The sequence below is a fragment of the Gobio gobio genome (assembly GCF_949357685.1).
Source record: "Gobio gobio genome assembly, chromosome: 23".
NCBI lineage: Eukaryota > Metazoa > Chordata > Actinopteri > Cypriniformes > Gobionidae > Gobio > Gobio gobio.
Genome location: NC_137119.1, coordinates 11,879,140 through 11,896,697, shown reverse-complemented (window position 1 = coordinate 11,896,697; position 17,558 = coordinate 11,879,140). Strand labels below are relative to the sequence as shown.

At 40.8% G+C, this 17,558-nt stretch overlaps 1 protein-coding gene across 2 annotated transcripts in view; it reads left to right on the top strand.

Moving 5' to 3' along the window:
* The window catches only part of arhgap21a (Rho GTPase activating protein 21a), a 136,351-nt gene that overhangs the window by 28,752 nt on the left and 90,041 nt on the right, over positions 1-17,558 (top strand). Inside the window, exon 1 of one of the 2 annotated variants that reach the window (XM_079806794.1) lies at positions 8,635-8,691. The exons of the other annotated variant lie outside the window; for it this stretch is intronic. The gene's annotated coding sequence lies outside the window, so the exon portion shown is untranslated. Of the gene's footprint in view, positions 1-8,634; positions 8,692-17,558 lie in introns of those variants that run through there. 2 annotated transcript variants of the gene reach the window in all.

The following is a 17,558-nucleotide window of genomic DNA, read 5'->3' as shown; positions in this document are numbered from 1 at the left end:
AAAATTTATCCAACAAGCGCATATGGTTTTTATGCACATTTTTAGAATGTATGCACATCTTGTTGTTTCCATCCAGCAGTTTTTATGCGATATCCTAAAATGAACATAAAAATAGATGGATGGAAACAGCTATTGTCTTTTGGCAATGCAACGAAGTTGAGCAGTTGAGTTTAATTTCATTCAAAAGAGTAGTGGTTGATTGATGATGTTCAGTGTTGGGGAAAGTTACTTGGAAAAGTAACGCATTGGAGTGTGCAAAAATGTCTGCATGTGTTATTTATTTATTTATTTATTTATAACTAACCAACTAATTTGTGTCATTCTAAACTTTTATGCATTTCAGTGTAGAATAGAATAGTCAGTAATCCAGTGTTGCTTTTGACCTCACTGACTTTTATTACATAATCTCTTGACTTTTATTGGAAAGAAACTGATTTGCTCAAAGTAGAAAGACTTGTTTGAACAACAGTACTTTTCATTAGGACGCTTCCACTGTTACCTATAATAGTGACTAGGCGACATCTGATTCATGTTTTCTGTATAGGTGTCTGTGCGGTTAATTGGTTCTGATGCTTGCACTCACAGTGACACTACACAGCAAAGTGCATTACCATATGCAGTGAAAATCAATGTGTGCTAAAGCAGCACAAATATTTTCTCCATATTTTGTGCCAGTACTATCATAACACGAAACTGCTGCCTCCAAAATGCCTTCTATAAACACTTACAAAAACGTACTGTGGTGGTACCATGGTACGGCGATGGTATCAGTTTGCTATGCCACTAGGGCTGTGCTATAAAATCATACATTGCAACACGCTTGATGCTTTTGAACTGCTGATATATGCCCATATTTAAACGTTACATATTATTTACATTATACTTCATCATATATACTTCAAAGAATAACATGCCACATGTCCAATTGTTACACTGGTGCAACTGTGTAAAAAACACACTTGGCAGTGGGCAGATCAAACACGTTTGTCGTGACTTTTCTCATTAAAAGATGGGAGTGACGTTAATGGTGGAAATGCACTTGTTTTCCGTCTCTCAGGAGTGTGTGTTCCTCTGCTGTGTGCTGTTATCCAGGGTTTAACACGCTCTGAATGTGAAACAGGAGAGAGAGTGTGAGACGTCTCCTGTGAAACGACACAGGTCTTTTGGTGCAATGCAGGCAGGAGGAGGCGGAGCTAGAGGAGGCATCAGAAAGGCAGGTTCAGGGTGGGAGGGGTTGTTTTATGACTGTGTTCCTCAAACCCCACCCCCACCCACTTGCGAAACACAAATCACTCACACTCATTTAAATACACCAGATCACTCTCTCTTAACGTATACATCACAACCACAGGTCAAAGAGGAGGCGGTTACCATGGCAACAGTGCACGGTAGTGTAGCATGCAGCATGAAGGCCAGAGAGTCAGAGCAGCAGTGATGCATCGCTGTAACTCCACCCTCTCCACCTGCAGTGGAGGGAAACCACACACGTATTCTGCAGCCATACGCGGTACACTGAAAAAAAAATTGTAGCAGTCTCATGAAACAGGGATGCTGTTTTTATTATATATAGCATGACACTGCCATACACATTTACCATGGTACTGTAAAGGCAACAGATTTTCTATAAAGATAGCTAAAGTCAACGGATTTAATTAATAGACATAACAGTCTCTGTGTGTAAAAATAATGATGCTGCCATCATTCTAAAGTTGTTAGCCTGTAACTTGGCTCCAAATCGCAGGTGAAAGTAGGGGTGGGCGATATAACCAAATTCTTATTTCACGATATGAGTAATTTTGTTTCACAATAACACATTTTTGTTGGTTTAATTAGGCTGCTGTCACTTTAAGACAAAATGCATGGATCCATTATACTAATACACATCCTGTTTACACCGGTTTACTTTCACTTGAGACATAACTGGCTGTGTTTACAGGAATAATCCACACGATGGGCATTTTGACATAATTACATGTGTATTCGACCATTCAATCAAGCACAATAAGACGTGAAATAGAACTGAATTCATGATTCACATTTCGTCTGCAGTGTGCCAGTCTCCGCTCCGTTCCTTTTCAAGATATATTGTGCTCATAACTCTTTTTAACATTAAGCACGTCCCGCCCCCTAGCTACATTTCTAAGGATAGACATTTTATACTATGGTAACGATATACACCGATCAGGCATTGCATCATGAATAATATTGTGTTGGTCCTCCTTTTGCAGCCCTGAAGGTGTGCTGTGGTATCTGGCACCAAGATGTTAGCAGCAGATCCCTTAAAGTTAAGTTGTGAGGTGGGGCCTCCATGGATCAGACTTGTTTGTTCAGCCCACTTTGGACTTTGGAGGCCAAGTCAACACCTCAAACTTCTTGCTGTGCTCCTCAAACCATTCCTGAACCATTTTTGCTTTGTGGCAGGGCGCATTATCCTGCTGAAAGAGGCCACAGCCACCAGGGAATACTGTTTCCATGAAAGGGTGCACATGGTCTGCAACAATGCTTAGGTAGGTTGTCAAAGTAACATCCACATGGATGGCAGGACCCAAGGTTTCCCAGCAGTACGTTGCCCAAAGCATCACACTGCCTCTGCCGGCTTGCCTTCTTCCCATAATGCATCCTGGTGCCATGTGTTCCCCAGGTAAGTGATGCACATGCACCCGGCCATCCGTGTGATGTAAAGGAAAACGTGATTCATCAGACCAGGCCTCCTTCTTCCATTGCTCCGTAGTCCAGTTCTGTTTCTCACATGCCCACTGTTGGCGCTTTCGGCGGTGGACAGGGGTCAGCATGGGCACCCTGAATGATCTGTGGTTATGCAGCCCCATACGCAACAAACTGCGATGCACTGTGTATTCTGACACCTTTCTATCAGAACCAGCATTAACTTCTTGAGCAATTTGAGCTACAGTAGCCAGCCTTCACTCCCCATGTGCATCAATGAGCCTTGGCCACCCATGACTCATGCCGGTTCACCACTGTTCCTTCCTTGGACCACTTTTGATAGACACTGACCACTGCAGACCGGGAACACCCCACAAGAGCTGCATAATGTTGTGCCTGATCGGTGTATAGTGTCATACTGCCCAGCTCTAAAACTGTCATTTTGACCGCCCTCTACAAAATAGTGGATTACTTAATACATATTTTAAAGCAGCACTAGGTAGGTTTTGCTCTCGGGGTCCCCCTACAGTTGGGAAACAGTATTGTCCTCTACTACTGTTGTAAACTCTTGTCATCTTACATCAGTGGATGCATCGCACGTGCATTTGTTGACATGACAACTATGATAGCCCTGAACACTGCAGGAGGAGTTCACCTGTCTATGGAGTTCACATGCAGGTGTTCTGCTTGCGTCGCGTGTGAAATGTCTTCATCCCAGGTATAGTGGCATATGTTTCAGCATGTCATATGAATATAATTTCATGGGTTTTATTTTTTTCAAACACCAAATGATCGCGATGCTCACGTTTACAAGCCAGCGTCATTATAGTAGCCTAGTCTATTGGTTACCGTTTTACAGAATCTATATGATACTTCAATTCAATGTTTGAGTTGTAGGTAATAACCATACATTGTCAATATTATAATATCAAGTTACCATAGATGAATCTGCAAATTTGAAAAATCGATTTGCATTATAGCTTGAGGCAAGACAAATAAACAAATATCACAGACATGTTAGGTATCCTAAAATATGATTTTGTACGTCTTATGTATTTACTTGCAAGACTGTAGCCCCTCCTCCTTCAGCTCATGCCAACGAGCAAACGCTGGCCCAATGTTGATCCTCGTCCTGCCTTTAATCCGATCACTTTCTCATTTCCTCTTTTTGCTTTCCTCCGACAAAACCTTTGCTTTCTTATTTTTCTATGCTGCTTCGGCCATGACTATAACATCCGGAAAACAAACGATAGTTGGGCTCGGGCTCGCACGTCCGAATTTAAGGAAGTGGTGGTGGTGGTGGAAGTGACGTATATGCCGTAAAGCAGTCAAATTTTGTAGTTCTTTTTGTTCTGGGGTTACTACCCCAAAACCCGAAGTTTAAAAGTACGATTAAAAACGATATACAGACCCCGTCAGGCTATGGCAGACGTGTCATTCAACCTTTTGTAAGTCGATGTATCATCACAAGAGTCTTGAAAATATATTATGAAGGTTGAAAAGTTCCCTAGTGCTGCTTTAATATTTTGGCTTTCATAATTGTTTATGTTTGTCTTTCTTTAGAAGAAAATATAAACAAAATCATACATTTGAGCCGTGGAATTTTCCAAAATTTGCTTGATTTTACATAGAATGACCCTATAGTTTTATGGTAATACCATGGTACTTTCTGTAAGGGAAACACTCCGACAAGCCTAATTATGTTTTATATATTGCATGTTTTTGCTGTGATTGGCAAATGTGATTTGCTGTGATTGTTTTTTTGCTCCCAGTGAATCTCTCTGCAATGAAGCTGCTGTTAATTTAACACGTGCTCTGCGCTACAGTTTATTCAACACATCAAAAGCACACACTATGCAAGATATGAATCTGGTTCTGTTTCAAAAACACTCTTTATGGCTCATTGAAAATATGTCAATTGCTTGATGATGTTGTATTGATATATAATGGGTTGACAGCGTGTTTTTAGTTTAAGTGCAGTCAGCAGGCCTCATCCATATGTTAGTGAGTGATCTGCGCTGCTTTCATTTGAGAGAGCACATGCATGCCAGAGATGAGTTCTCAGAGCTGGAGTATTTCCTGTCTGTGAGCCGTTTGACCCTCCCTAACACACACACACACTGAACACACACTGACGCAAGGAACAGCACAGTGAAACAATGTAATAGAGTGAGATAGAGAGAGAAATGAAAGTTGATAGAGGAAGAAGGTATTATCAGAAAGGGAGATAACCATATAAAGATAGACAGATCGAATGTAGGAGTACATAATAGCATCTTTATTGGGTCCAGCTGGACTGGGGTGTGGTCATCGGCCGAGAGACCCGCAGAGCTCAGAATGGAGCTACAGTCAGAGTTTCTGAGCACGCTGCCAAACGCCCGTCATAGACGAGTGTATGTGTGACTGTGTGTGTGTACTGGCTTGACTGCACAGGAGGGCAAAAAAATGCAGTGGCATCTATTTACACAGAATAAGCCACCTGACTGTCCCAAAATGCCATGCGGCACAATGGCGTCTGCACTAATGCCAGTACGGTCACGTCTGAACATGTCCCTCATAACGGTCGCTGCTGTGCTGGGAGTATTATGACACACTCTGGGCAGGCAGGTCAGCTGTCATGTGGCACGTCCTGTTGTGTTATTTGGCTGACTTGGGCCTGTAGTGTGTCCCACCCTGCCTGCTGTGCTTCAGTAAATTGCTACTTGCATGTTTATTGCTTCAAAACCTGCTGATTTTGCATGCTAACTGGCCTTTTCTGGGTTAATTAGTTTTGCTTTTGATCGATTCATATCTAATTACTCTTTGTAGTTTGCTTTTGTCTTCTGGCATTATCATTTGAGCATAGTATTTACTCAAAGCGTATAGTTTTTTATGCTTTTTGTTCATTTTTTTACTTCTTTTTTATGGACAGTTGAACTGAGTTGAACTTGAGGTAGCAAACTGGATGCAAAACTTCAAATTCAAAGACATTCATATTTGTCTTTTTTTTTTTCTTTCTAGAAAAGCAAGACAAATCATGTTTTAAGGTTTTGAAAAATGTTTAAAAAGCATTGAGGTCTGAAGGAGTATAGTCCCTACACGTGCAGGGCGAATTATGGGTAGATTAACTTGTAGCCCAGTGTGGAAAAGCACTTATTTTCTTAGAATGCATTACCTTTGTTGAATTTTTTTGTTTTCAGTAACATTCTCTTCCTGTAATTCCAGTTCAAGTTCAATAGTGTTTATATAAGCCGCGTTTCCACCGCAGGAACTTTCCCCAGGAACTAGGAAGTTTGGGGTGGTACTCTGTGTGTTTCGACCGCAGGAACCAGGGTCTAAATGAAGTTCCGGTTAAATATTTCCCCCTCCAAACGGCCCAGCTCCTGGGGTAGTACTTTTTCAAAGTTCGGGAACTTTCGGGGGATTGGGACTTGGGCGCTGAACATGCTGATTGGTTGAACTCACGCCGCATTTTATTTCAACCGGCAGTTTTAAAAGTCTTTTTCGAGGTTCATTTCGTTCTGCGTTCAGTAAATATCAGTCTTGCTCTTTCTGTCTGATGGCGCGTGTTCGTCTCAGCCATCTCACGGTCAATGTCCATAATAGCTGATAATAACATACGTTGTCTTATTTTAAATCTAGCTTTACGAGCTTTCAGAATACGCTTTAGTATCAGTGCTCGTCTCTTTTCCGCCGTTTTGTTAATGACCTCTTTATTAAACCAATACTTAACTACCAAAAGCAGCGCTGCTTGCATCTCCTCGTTATTGTTGCAGACAGTATCGCGCAAAAATTATTACTGTCCGTCGCTGACTGGGAGGAGCAGCCGCGCGCAGTCCTACATCACCGGACTAATTTGCCTAATCTTCACGGTACTTTAGACCGCAGTGGAAACGCAGACAGTAGCAGATCTGGGGGGAAAAAAGTTCCTGTAAAAAAAGTTCCTGGTACAAATTGTTCCAGGTAATTTCGGTGGAAACGCGGCTATAGTTTAAGATAGTAGTATTTTTCCTTAATCACATTGTTTCATTTCAGAAGACATTGATTTATCCCCTGTAGTATGGATTACATCATGATGGCTGTGCTTCTCAGCTTTTCTTTTTCACTTGAATTATATGAATTCACAAAGGGGGATTATGTTTGTTCATCAAAGTTAGTTATATTCATATGGGATGGCATGAGTGTGAGTAAATGATGAGGAAATATTCATTTTTGGGTAGAGTATCCCTTGAATTCTGAATTTTGCAATGTATATCCAGCTGTTTTTGGTTTATAATTTGTTTTATTCTTGGCCTTATGCCTTGTTTTATTTGACAAACTTAGTAGAGAGCATCGGGAAATGATTTGTCCAGAGAGGGGAATTCAGGATTGAACCTGCATCACCCACACGAGTTTCAATTTCTGAAGCACGTGAACCACTGTGTCACAGCCATGTCAAATTATAAGATTGAATTGGACCTCACAAACATAACCACATCTTTCCCAAAAGTTAAGGTTAGTGGTTTATATTGGAACATATTAATGTTACGAGACCCATAGTTGCCTATGGGTGGATTTAATTTCCTACCAACCAAATTTATATCAGTTTTTGAGCAGGTTAAAATTGTTACTAGATTTGTATCTTCTCTGAAGGAAATTTTCTCAGCACTCAGTATAAAGTATATTTGATGCATACAGCTGAACGAATAGCCTTCCAAACACAGGTGCTCAACATATGCACACTACAAAGTTTAATACTTGTCTAGTGTCTGCACTATTTTTAAGCCATGTCCTACTCATTTAATCTAGAGTTGTGAGTATCCTTTAACCCCCTCTCACAAGTGCTCGTCCACGCGGCCGTGGGCATCTATTTTTGTTGCCGTCCAGCAGTAGTTTGTTGTTGTTACATCTCATCAGTTTCTTTTTTGTCTGTGAAACGAGCTGAACCTGTGTTACCAACTTGTGGAGAAATAAATTAGCATTTCCTATCTGAGCGTACAGTATGTGCGTACTATGCTGATGATGAAATTTACGTAATGCGCACTGTACCCATTCTCTAGCGTCCACATAATAACTGAACTATATTTTTGGGCTTCAAGGTGATGACACACAGGCAACTTTTTGAGCAATGTTGCCGTCAACGGGCAACCAGGTTAGACACAAGGCCTATGACTGATCTAAAGTATCCAGGTAGAAATTTGAACATTGCTCAAAAAGTTGCCCCCTTTATCATCACTTTTAGGGTTAGAGGATATGTTCAAATACCCAACCATAAAGCAATAGTAATTGTGATACTTGCCTAGTAAACATTACTAATGCGGTGTATCTTGGTGACTCCCCTGTAACAGAGGGATGGCTCCCCCTCACAAGTATATGACGGTACATTCCTCCCTGAATTCTTTCCTGAATTAGTGGTTTTAAAAGCGGTTATTCAGTGTATTGGGTCATCAGGGAGTAAGTAAAAGTCAAGTGTTTTTTTCTGTGTGTGTGTAAAGGCACCATTTTTATATTATCTCATTCAAACAGCATTATTGTTCCTCATTTCCTGTTGCTCTGATGTGGTCGGAACTGTGTGAAGAGTGTTTCCTAAACTCAACATGGTGGTCTCATGACTTTTGAGCACCCTCAAAAGAATTGTGTATATATCGTTCTTCCACCTGTGCAGTTATGTTTTTAGCTTTTCATCCTGGTCTGTGTATATGGGGAATTACAGAAAAGAGGTAAAGACATGCATCAGGTGTGATGCAGGTGTGGGAATGTACGTCCTCTTGTGTAGTGAAACTTTTCCTGATGGATCACTTTAAGCTTACAGCACACACACACACACATCCAGTCACTACATTCCACTGTGCATATCTCACCAAGGGCCCCAACTGCTTTTAATCATGTTGGTCACGAGGCGGCCCAGCTGCTTTAGGTTTGGGTGGGACAGCGGCGGGAGGGGGGGGGACCCTAAACTCTAATAGCGAACATATTTCTCTAGGCCCGGCCCTCTTCTCCGTATGACTTCACCCTCCGCTGAGACCAGGCCTGAGGACTGTCAAGAAAGGGAGAGTTTGGCTCAAACAGGTCTGTTTTTTGCTCCGACTACTCTCAGTGTTGATGTGAAAAACTCTTTAGGTCACTGAGGTGATAATGATATTTGACTGTTATGATAATGATTGTCTTTTACATGCTAATCACTGTCATTAGAATGTTCTTCCATCACTGCAAACAACATAACAATCCATGGATGGTGCCATAAATGTCGGAGAGTGTAATTTTCCAGGGTCTTAATGTCATGTTAGCAACAGAGCGGACTGCCCCTCTGCAAGAGATCTGCCTCTAGCAAACGACTCCTTCACTTTCCTGCACAACGTGATAATGTTAAAAGCGATAAATTAGGCATAGGCCTTTTTGTCAATTCCAATAGTCGGTAGGTAATGTTTCCAGGCATCACTAGCCACTTTTCCACTGTTGGGCCTGGACCGTCAACGGGTCGGACCTGTAGCACCGAGCCCAAAACCACGCTGCATTTCCATCGTCGGGCTAGAAGCTCCGTAGAGCTTCACTAAAACCAACTCGTAACACACCTCTCTGGAACAATGTCACACAAACCCATCATTTCACCAACAAATGGAAGTTTTACCAGAAAACTAAAGAGAGAAATCACTGGAAATTAGCGAGATTGCAAAACGGATATGATAAAAGTGGCCATTTGTTGGCATTTTTATTAATAGCCTATCTTGTTTTGTCCTACCTATAATATGTTGTTGTTTCATTAGAAATCTGCTCTATACATTTAAAAGAAATGTCTTTTAATTTTATAGTATTTATATATAATTTTTTTTATTATATAAACATAAATAAAACAAGTTTTTTGATACTACACATTTTAGCACAGAAGCCTAAAATACTTTCTTGACTGTCATAAGTTGTCATTAGATTACTGTGTGAATTATTTATTTGTGGATTTCCCAATCAGGGTGCAGGATGTGAATTTTTGAAATAAATATTTGTTATATATTTTGTTAGCAGTTGTGAGTTAATAAAAATGTAACTGGTCGTGTAAAATAGGCTCATGATACTTTTTGAGGTATCGGAAAATATTGTATCGCTGGCTATGAGAATCAATATTGTATCGAATCGTGATGAACCGTCCGATTTACACCCCTAACGTCATTTTACAGTCACGTCTGTTTCTTTTTATTGACAGTATTTACATCACATTTAGAAAGAACGATCATTTTCTACAAATTTTCCACCATAAATACGACTCGAGGTGCTTTATCACTCTCTCCAGTGACAATCCCAATATAGTTATATTTTCAGCCACAGAAACAGAGGAAGCTCCTGAAAAAACAGAGTTGCTTTATTTTATGACATATGCAGAGCTAAATATGGATATCAGACAGTATAAAGAGACGAGACGTAGACAGATAAAATAAATACACAATTGTGATAGCCTATATGATTTGTCTGATTTCTTCTAGCGGTCGGATTTACCATGTTTTCTATAGTAATGGTTAACGCGCATAGTCTTTTGCATCGCATATAAATATTTCTGTCTCGAATGGTGATCAGAATCCACATCGGATCACAAACAGAAGTTATTTCAAACACTCGCTGCCTTCTGAAAGTGAGTTTTGAGCTAGTGATTTTAAAAGGTATGCGTGGCGCTTCCATCTCCAGAGACTCAGGTGAACTCCGCCTTTGTTCGTAACCACTCCTCCGCTTTGGACCAAGGTATTCAGTGGGCCAAAAAACCCTGACCATTGGCCTCGAGGAAGCCCTGACGAAGCCCCATCAAGCCCCGGAAGTGACAGTGGAAACGCGACTGGCCCTGATACTCACTAGCATGCTTGCTTTTGCCAGACAGTGGAAACTGTGCACTTCCAAAGCAATAGTTTCACTTTAATTCTCCAGTCTAGACCACATGCTGACCCAATGATAACCAATCAGACCTCAAGATACTGCCAAAAAAACAAAAAAAAACTTGTCACTTGGTCTCTATTTTTGTTATGTTATGCACACATTGAAATGTCATTGGTCTGAAATTTCGCTCCACTCAGCTGTAGACATCATGCACTGATTGGTTTTGCTTTACCCCCACAAAGCGTTTGAAACATTACTTGCCACTGGAAACTTGCTGAGTCATTTTTGGTCAAGACTTGGTGTAACAGTCTGTTCAATGAGGCCCTTGAAGAGACCAAAGTTTCAAGTTCAAGTCCATAATGCCACTGCATGTGATGGATGAATTGTACAGTCTCATGGCAATAGGCATGGCTGACTGCCTTTAGTGCTCTCTTTTGCACCAAAGCAGGACAAACCTTCTGCTGAACAGGCTCCTCATTCCAACAGTCATGTCATGGAGGGGGTTATACATATTGTCCATGATGTTCAGCAGTTTGGACATCATTCTCCTCTCTGAAACAAACTCCAAAGGTTGAGATCCCCTCCAGTGGCAGAACCTGCCTTATTAATGAGTTTATTTAGCCAGTTGGCATCTTCAACTCTAATTCCAGTTTCCCAGCACACTAAAGCATAGATCAAGGCACTGACAACAGACTGAAAGAACATGCAAAGTATCTTGAATAAAACATTGATGGATCTGAGCCTTCTCACGAAAGTCTGCTACTGCCCTTTTGTAGACTGTCATTGTAGATTTTTCTTTATTATGTAATTTCCTGAGTTGCTCATACAGGACTCTGGAGTTGTTTTTCACAATGTAAGCTTGGGCAGTGTTTTGCAGGTTACCTGGTTACTGTAGTCGAACCATTTGAGTCTTTGTGTTTGGCCTCTTCTGAGGGCTTATGTTACACATAGAGCAACATACTCTGTCTATCAGGATTTCATCATGGAACCCTCGGACAGATTCTAGCTCCTCTTAAAAGGCTTAAAGGATTGTTTTATTTTTTTAAAGCCTCAAACATTAGGGCACATGCTTGCTGCCAAGCTCAGAGGGAGGCTTGAGATGAGATTTTGGGGAGCTGAAGTTTAGAGTGGAAGATTTGCTGCTATAAGTCCTTTCTTTATTCAGTTACTGTACCTTCGCTTTTACTACGTAATTCAGACACAGATGTACAGCATGATCTGCACTCGCTGCCAACCCTGCTCCCACAGAGAGACTTCAGACATCAGGACAGTTCATCACCAAGGTCCTTGACCTGTGTCCATATGTTCTCATTGGACAGTTTGTCCACAGCAGCTCATCTCATCTTTGGCCCTGTCTCAAGTGATGTACGTGGATTTTTAGAATTTAGAATGGTGCTCATGAGAGCCCCCTTTGTGGCCTCTTTCACCCTTGATTAGGCTAGTCCTTTTGCCAAGACTTCTCTGGTACGGACTCCACAGGACCACTATCTGATAGCCTATCTGGCATGTCACCAAAGTGTTGGCTCAGACGAGGATCACAGGGCAGAGGGCAGCATTTGGCCCTAGTAGGTTGAACATCTTTAATGTTTTACAATGATCTAATCCATAAACTCTGAGCTCTAATGTATTTTTAAATGCCTTTAAACAAGGCAATTATGTCTCTAAATGCACCTGCAATCTATTTAGACAGTAGTTCGTTCCATTAATCAAAGTTTTACTTGTTTCTCCATCTTACCTTGTTCCATTAGCCTTATTTGTCAAACTCCTTCATAATTATCTTAAAGGGATAGTTCACCCAAAAAGTTCACCTCAAGCCATCCTAGGTGTATATGAAATTCTTCTTTCAGACGAACACAATCGGAGCTATACATAGATATAAAAAAATCATTGCTCTTTTAAGCTTTATAAAAGCTTTTTAATATATCTCCGATTGTATTTGTCTCAAAGAAGAAAGTCATATACAGTCATGGGGTAATTTTAATTTTTGTGTGAATTATCCCTTTAACATAAATAAAAATACAGACCAGCAGATGACGGAAGCATGAGTTTTGCCCGTTGCCCACACTGATTCACTCTTGCCTGCGACCAGATTAAAGACTGACTCTTAATCAGTCACTCAAGCTTAACAAACCCCCCACCCAGCATGAGTGGCTGATGGTGGTCTTAGCTGGTGGGGCCATCTGGCCGTCAATATGGGATTGCTCCTGAACCATGAGCGGTCCTCTCCACAGCTAGTCTACCCAGAAAAAAAAAGTCTATGATGACTCATAGGACAGACCAGAGAGTTTGTCCTTGGGTCAACTGTCCCCATAATTCAGACACCTAAATAAACATACTAAACAGTGTTTTATTAAAAATATGCACATGGAAAAAGGTTTCAAAGCCATCTCAAAATGGCCAAATATTAGCTCACAAATTGGTCTAACCAATATCTAATAGATTTCAAACCTCCTCGTTGTTTTCCGGCTAAATGCATGTGCCAAACATCACTGTCTCTTTTCTACTACATGACTGAAGGAGATTGACGATGCTCCCTCGTTGCCCAAAGAACTGGATTTAACAAGATCAGCCTGTGTGAGAGGTTGAGATCCTAAAGTAAGCTTTGTTGATTCTGGTCCCTACTGGGGATTGACTGATTGATTGATTCATCTGGCTTGATTAAGTCTTGGTTATCTCCAGACTGCCAAGTGTCAGGCAAAGTGCAGGATTGCCATATATAGATTATATATTTGACAGCAGTAGATGAATGAAATATTGATTATATGTCAAAGCTAAGAAAATTAAGTTATGCAAAAGCAATGCTTTTCCACAAGCAAAAACAGAAAATAAGAGAGAAACTTCCTTGAAACAGAGATTTTATCTTAAGTGTAATTGTACCCAGGTGAGTAACGTTTTTAGCCAGCATGTGACCCCCTCTTTCAACATCCACAGTCCTAGTCTCATTAGACATTCTCTACATTCTAAACGCCTCTTTCACAACCCCAGTACTGTTTCAAAAGAAAAGTAAAGGAACAGAACGTATGTTACATCAAATCCAGCACATTTCTGAATCTTTGCCTCAGTCAAGAAGACGCATGCATTCGTCATTTCAATGATGCTTGGTAACTCTGAGGTTGTGAAACCATATAGAAGTTTATGTGAACTCATTCAATAATCTATAACTATAATCTCTGTAACGGGACTCTATGGTGTTTTGTGAGTCTACCCCAGCAGCAGAGCTCACGGTGAAGGGTTTTCTACAGCTGTAGAGCTGCAGGGATGGAGGTGTGGAGCGTTTAATGGCCTGTTCTAAACTTCATATGGCTCTGGTCCTGATTGCATAAGCAGAACTTAAAAACAAACCAGGAACAGCACCACAGAGAGACCCTGTGTTTTGACAAATGCTACAAACGTCTGCAGACCTTTTTGAGCAATGTAAAACCATATTGAAATGCCAAAGTGGAAAATAAAACTATGTTTATCCAGATTTCTTGTTCCTTGGTATTCCCCTTTCGAACATTAACACAGTGCTGTCACAGTGGTGGATTTCACCAAGAACTGTATGTCCAGTCCAGCTCCTGAAGTCCTTTATCAGGATCCTGCAAAGTTCAGCTCCAACCTGCCCAAAGATATTGGCCTGGAAGTTTCTAGTGATCTTGCAGACCTTGATTAGCTGGTTCAGGTGTGTTTTATTGGGGTTGGAGTTCAATTGGGCACCACTGAACTTAAATGTTTTTGTGTGTTCTGCCTCCTTGATAGCTCACGTATGATTCCCAGACGTCTATTTGATGTGTGCGTTTGCTTTTAAAGATGTGTTCCTGTTTTCAAAATGGCTAGTTAGCGCGTGACAGAATCGAATGCAGAGTTGGACATGTTGACCTATTTTTAAACATTTGAGTTTAAATGGTTACTTCAGTGATTTAGCATTAAGCTTTGTATTTAAACTGGGTCTTTTATGCAATAGAAATGTGAAATTATTTTTGAATTTGGTGCCTTCTAGACTGAGAAAAGACAGAAAATATATTTTTGTCTCATGTGGATGAAAGACATCAACTCCCAGAATGCACTTGCTTCACTGCCTTACGAGGCCACTCCATACATCGTCGTCGTTTTGATCTTCATAGTAATACAATAATTTTGTTCAGTTAGAGAATAAACACTACAATTAAAAACTGAACGTGTGAGTGTGAGTGATCCGAACGAAAGTCACGGCACAGACGCAGCAGTGTCAGAGATTTCATTCCTCACTCAGAGCTGAGCAGAGCTGAGGAAACGTTAAGCGCCAGTCTGGCACATTTTCAGATCGCATATGGAAGCTAAACTATCACAGGAATTAATTGAAAAGTTGAAATACTCACTTTACTCTGCAACGCGCTCCGTTATGATTGTCCAAGCGGCCGTCTGTGTCTTACATTCTCTGAGTGAGATCTCTCCCCTATGGGCGGGTTGATAACACGCGGAACAGCTCCATCTAGTGGCTGTAGTCTTTAGCCTCTGGCCAAAAAATCGTCAGATGACGCAAAATGACGATATTTGCGTCATCGGAGGATTTTTTCCAGAAATAAAATGCATAATTCTCTCGTCTCAGGGGGATATGAGGGGGGAAAGTTTAATGCTAAATCACTGAAGTTACCCTTTAAGAAGTATTGGCTGGATCTAGTCATTGCATATTTGCATAAAGTTCAGACATTTTAACATTTATCTTATTGTCAATAGTCTGACACTCATATTGCCTCAAATTGCCAACCCTCATCACTAATGAATGACTTCTGGAGTTTTTGTTTAAATCACTGTCAGTGCATTACTCAATAAAACTATGAAGGGGCTTTCAGTCATCTATCATCATCTTTGTCAACAATCAAGGTGTTATCGAGTATTTATCATCATAAGTTTAATTTTTCTAATATCCTAGTATTTCTTTTAAGTCATCGTCTCTGTTTTGTGCAATTTTGAAACCACTCCACCTTTAGGTCCATTTTTCCAGGCTTACGTCTTCTCACTGGCTCCACCTCTTTCTCCTCCCGAGTCACCTGACCTGACCTCAACCCTATATTCGTGGTAAACTCCAGCCTCTGGCTTTCCAGCAGGGCTTCAGCTGAGAACAGACATTATGCAAAACGACTGATTACAGCACTACAACACAGCAGACAGTAAATCAAAGCAAATCCTGCTTGGGATCTCTCTACTCAACTCTGGAGGAATGTCTCGGAGGAGACAGTTGGACTTACAGCTCATAAGGCCAGTGTTAGGACAGATGGGCTTGTTCAGAAATGGGATTTCCCCCACAGCCTCCTTCCCTGTCCTCAGAGAACCCTGATATTTCAGATGGGTGATATCACCCTTTTGTGGTTTCGAAGATCACAGGAACTCTCTTAGCTTCAGACTCAACAAGGAGACAAGTGGAGAGCACAGGTGTTGAACATGTGCCTGATAATAAATGTGACAATGTTTGTCATTTTTATTCGTTTAAAGGAATACTTCACCCCAAAATGGAAATTCGTTTACTCATCGTGTTCCAATTTTTTCTCCCGTGAAAGACAAAAGGTTAAGGGATTTTCATACTACTAAAGTTTCTCAAGCTGTCTTCTTTTATGTACCACAGAAGAAAGTGTCAGTTTTGGAACGGCAGGAAGGTTGTAAATTATGACTTTTCATGTGAATTTTCATGTTGGTTGAACTATCCCTCTAAATGATTTTTCATGGAAAAACTTTTCTTCTGTCACAGCTCTCAAATCTCATTTTAGCTTGTTTGACACTATGTTGTTATTGTTAACAGATCTGTTTCTCACACGAAGATATCACATGGCTTTTCCCCTAGAATACTATATCAATAATTGTATGGAAAAATAGCCTGAATTATTAGATAAGTAAAATCGATATAGATAATCGAAATAGATATCTGTACTGACATAAGTCCAGTACAATTTGTTTTGGTGGACTACTTGTTTAAAACCTCAGAATGACCGTAACTGGCTGGAGTTGCTGGGCCGTAACATTAGCAGTGTGAGAGGAGAGCAGTACACACCCATCAGCTGATGGAGGTGGAGACAGTGTTCTTCCATGTGCCGGGGCCCTGGGCCTGTTTACATGGGGAAAAACACCAGGGCAGTTTCCAAGCATGCTAATTCCGCTCGCAGATGCTGTGGATAATTCAAATCACTCAATTTATGTGATCCCCCTCTCTCTCGATTTCTTTTTCTTTCCTGTTTAAAACTCCCCCTCTAATTTATGACTCTGTGTTCAGCTTTAAGGGTGTGGGCCACTGCTGTCATACTAACGGCTCCAGCGATCTTTAGAAGATCCTGTTTCCAGCAGTCAGGACTATCGTCCCGTAAACTCCACCACAGTAACTGCTCGTAAAAAAACAACTGAACTGGCCAAAGTCTTATTTTCTCCAGTATAACCCCAGCCAATCGGCTCTTTCGATATGAAGTCATCATGCTGGAAACTCTTTCAATCCAAATGTTGATGTCAACTGACAGACCAACCAATGACAAGAAAGGCCCAAGCTCACGGGAGTCGTATCGATCTGAATCTTTCATGTGCAAGCAGGGTATTTTTAGATTCAAGCATGTCTTTCAAAGCACCAATGGATTTGGGATCCAGGTTGTGAATATTTCACCAGTCACAGAAATAGACATGGCAGACGTAGCTGATAACACGCGTGGCATGTCTCAGCTACGGTTGTGTATGTGGTATTATCTGAGAACGCTCCATTCATATGTTGTGTTTCAGTTCTACTAATAAAGTGCAGAAAGTCAAATTGCAAATCAATTTCTCATGGCAGTTTCAGGCAAGATTATGGTGGATTTCTGTTCCAGCTGTGGAGTGTCTGCACTACGTTGTTCATTCATTACGTTGTTCATGTGTCATTATTTGTCTGTCTGTTACTTTTTCCTTTGAGTAAGTTGGTTACGTCATTGTCTTAACTGACCCTGCTCATGCATTGGAATGAAGAGACATTTAGCTGATTTTTTCAAATTGCTGGATTGCTTTTAAAAGCAATTGTTGTGACTGTCTGGTGCGGTCATCTAAATGATGACAGAATTTACATTTTTAAGTGATCTATTTCTTTATTTATCATCATGTTGTTCCTACCCCAG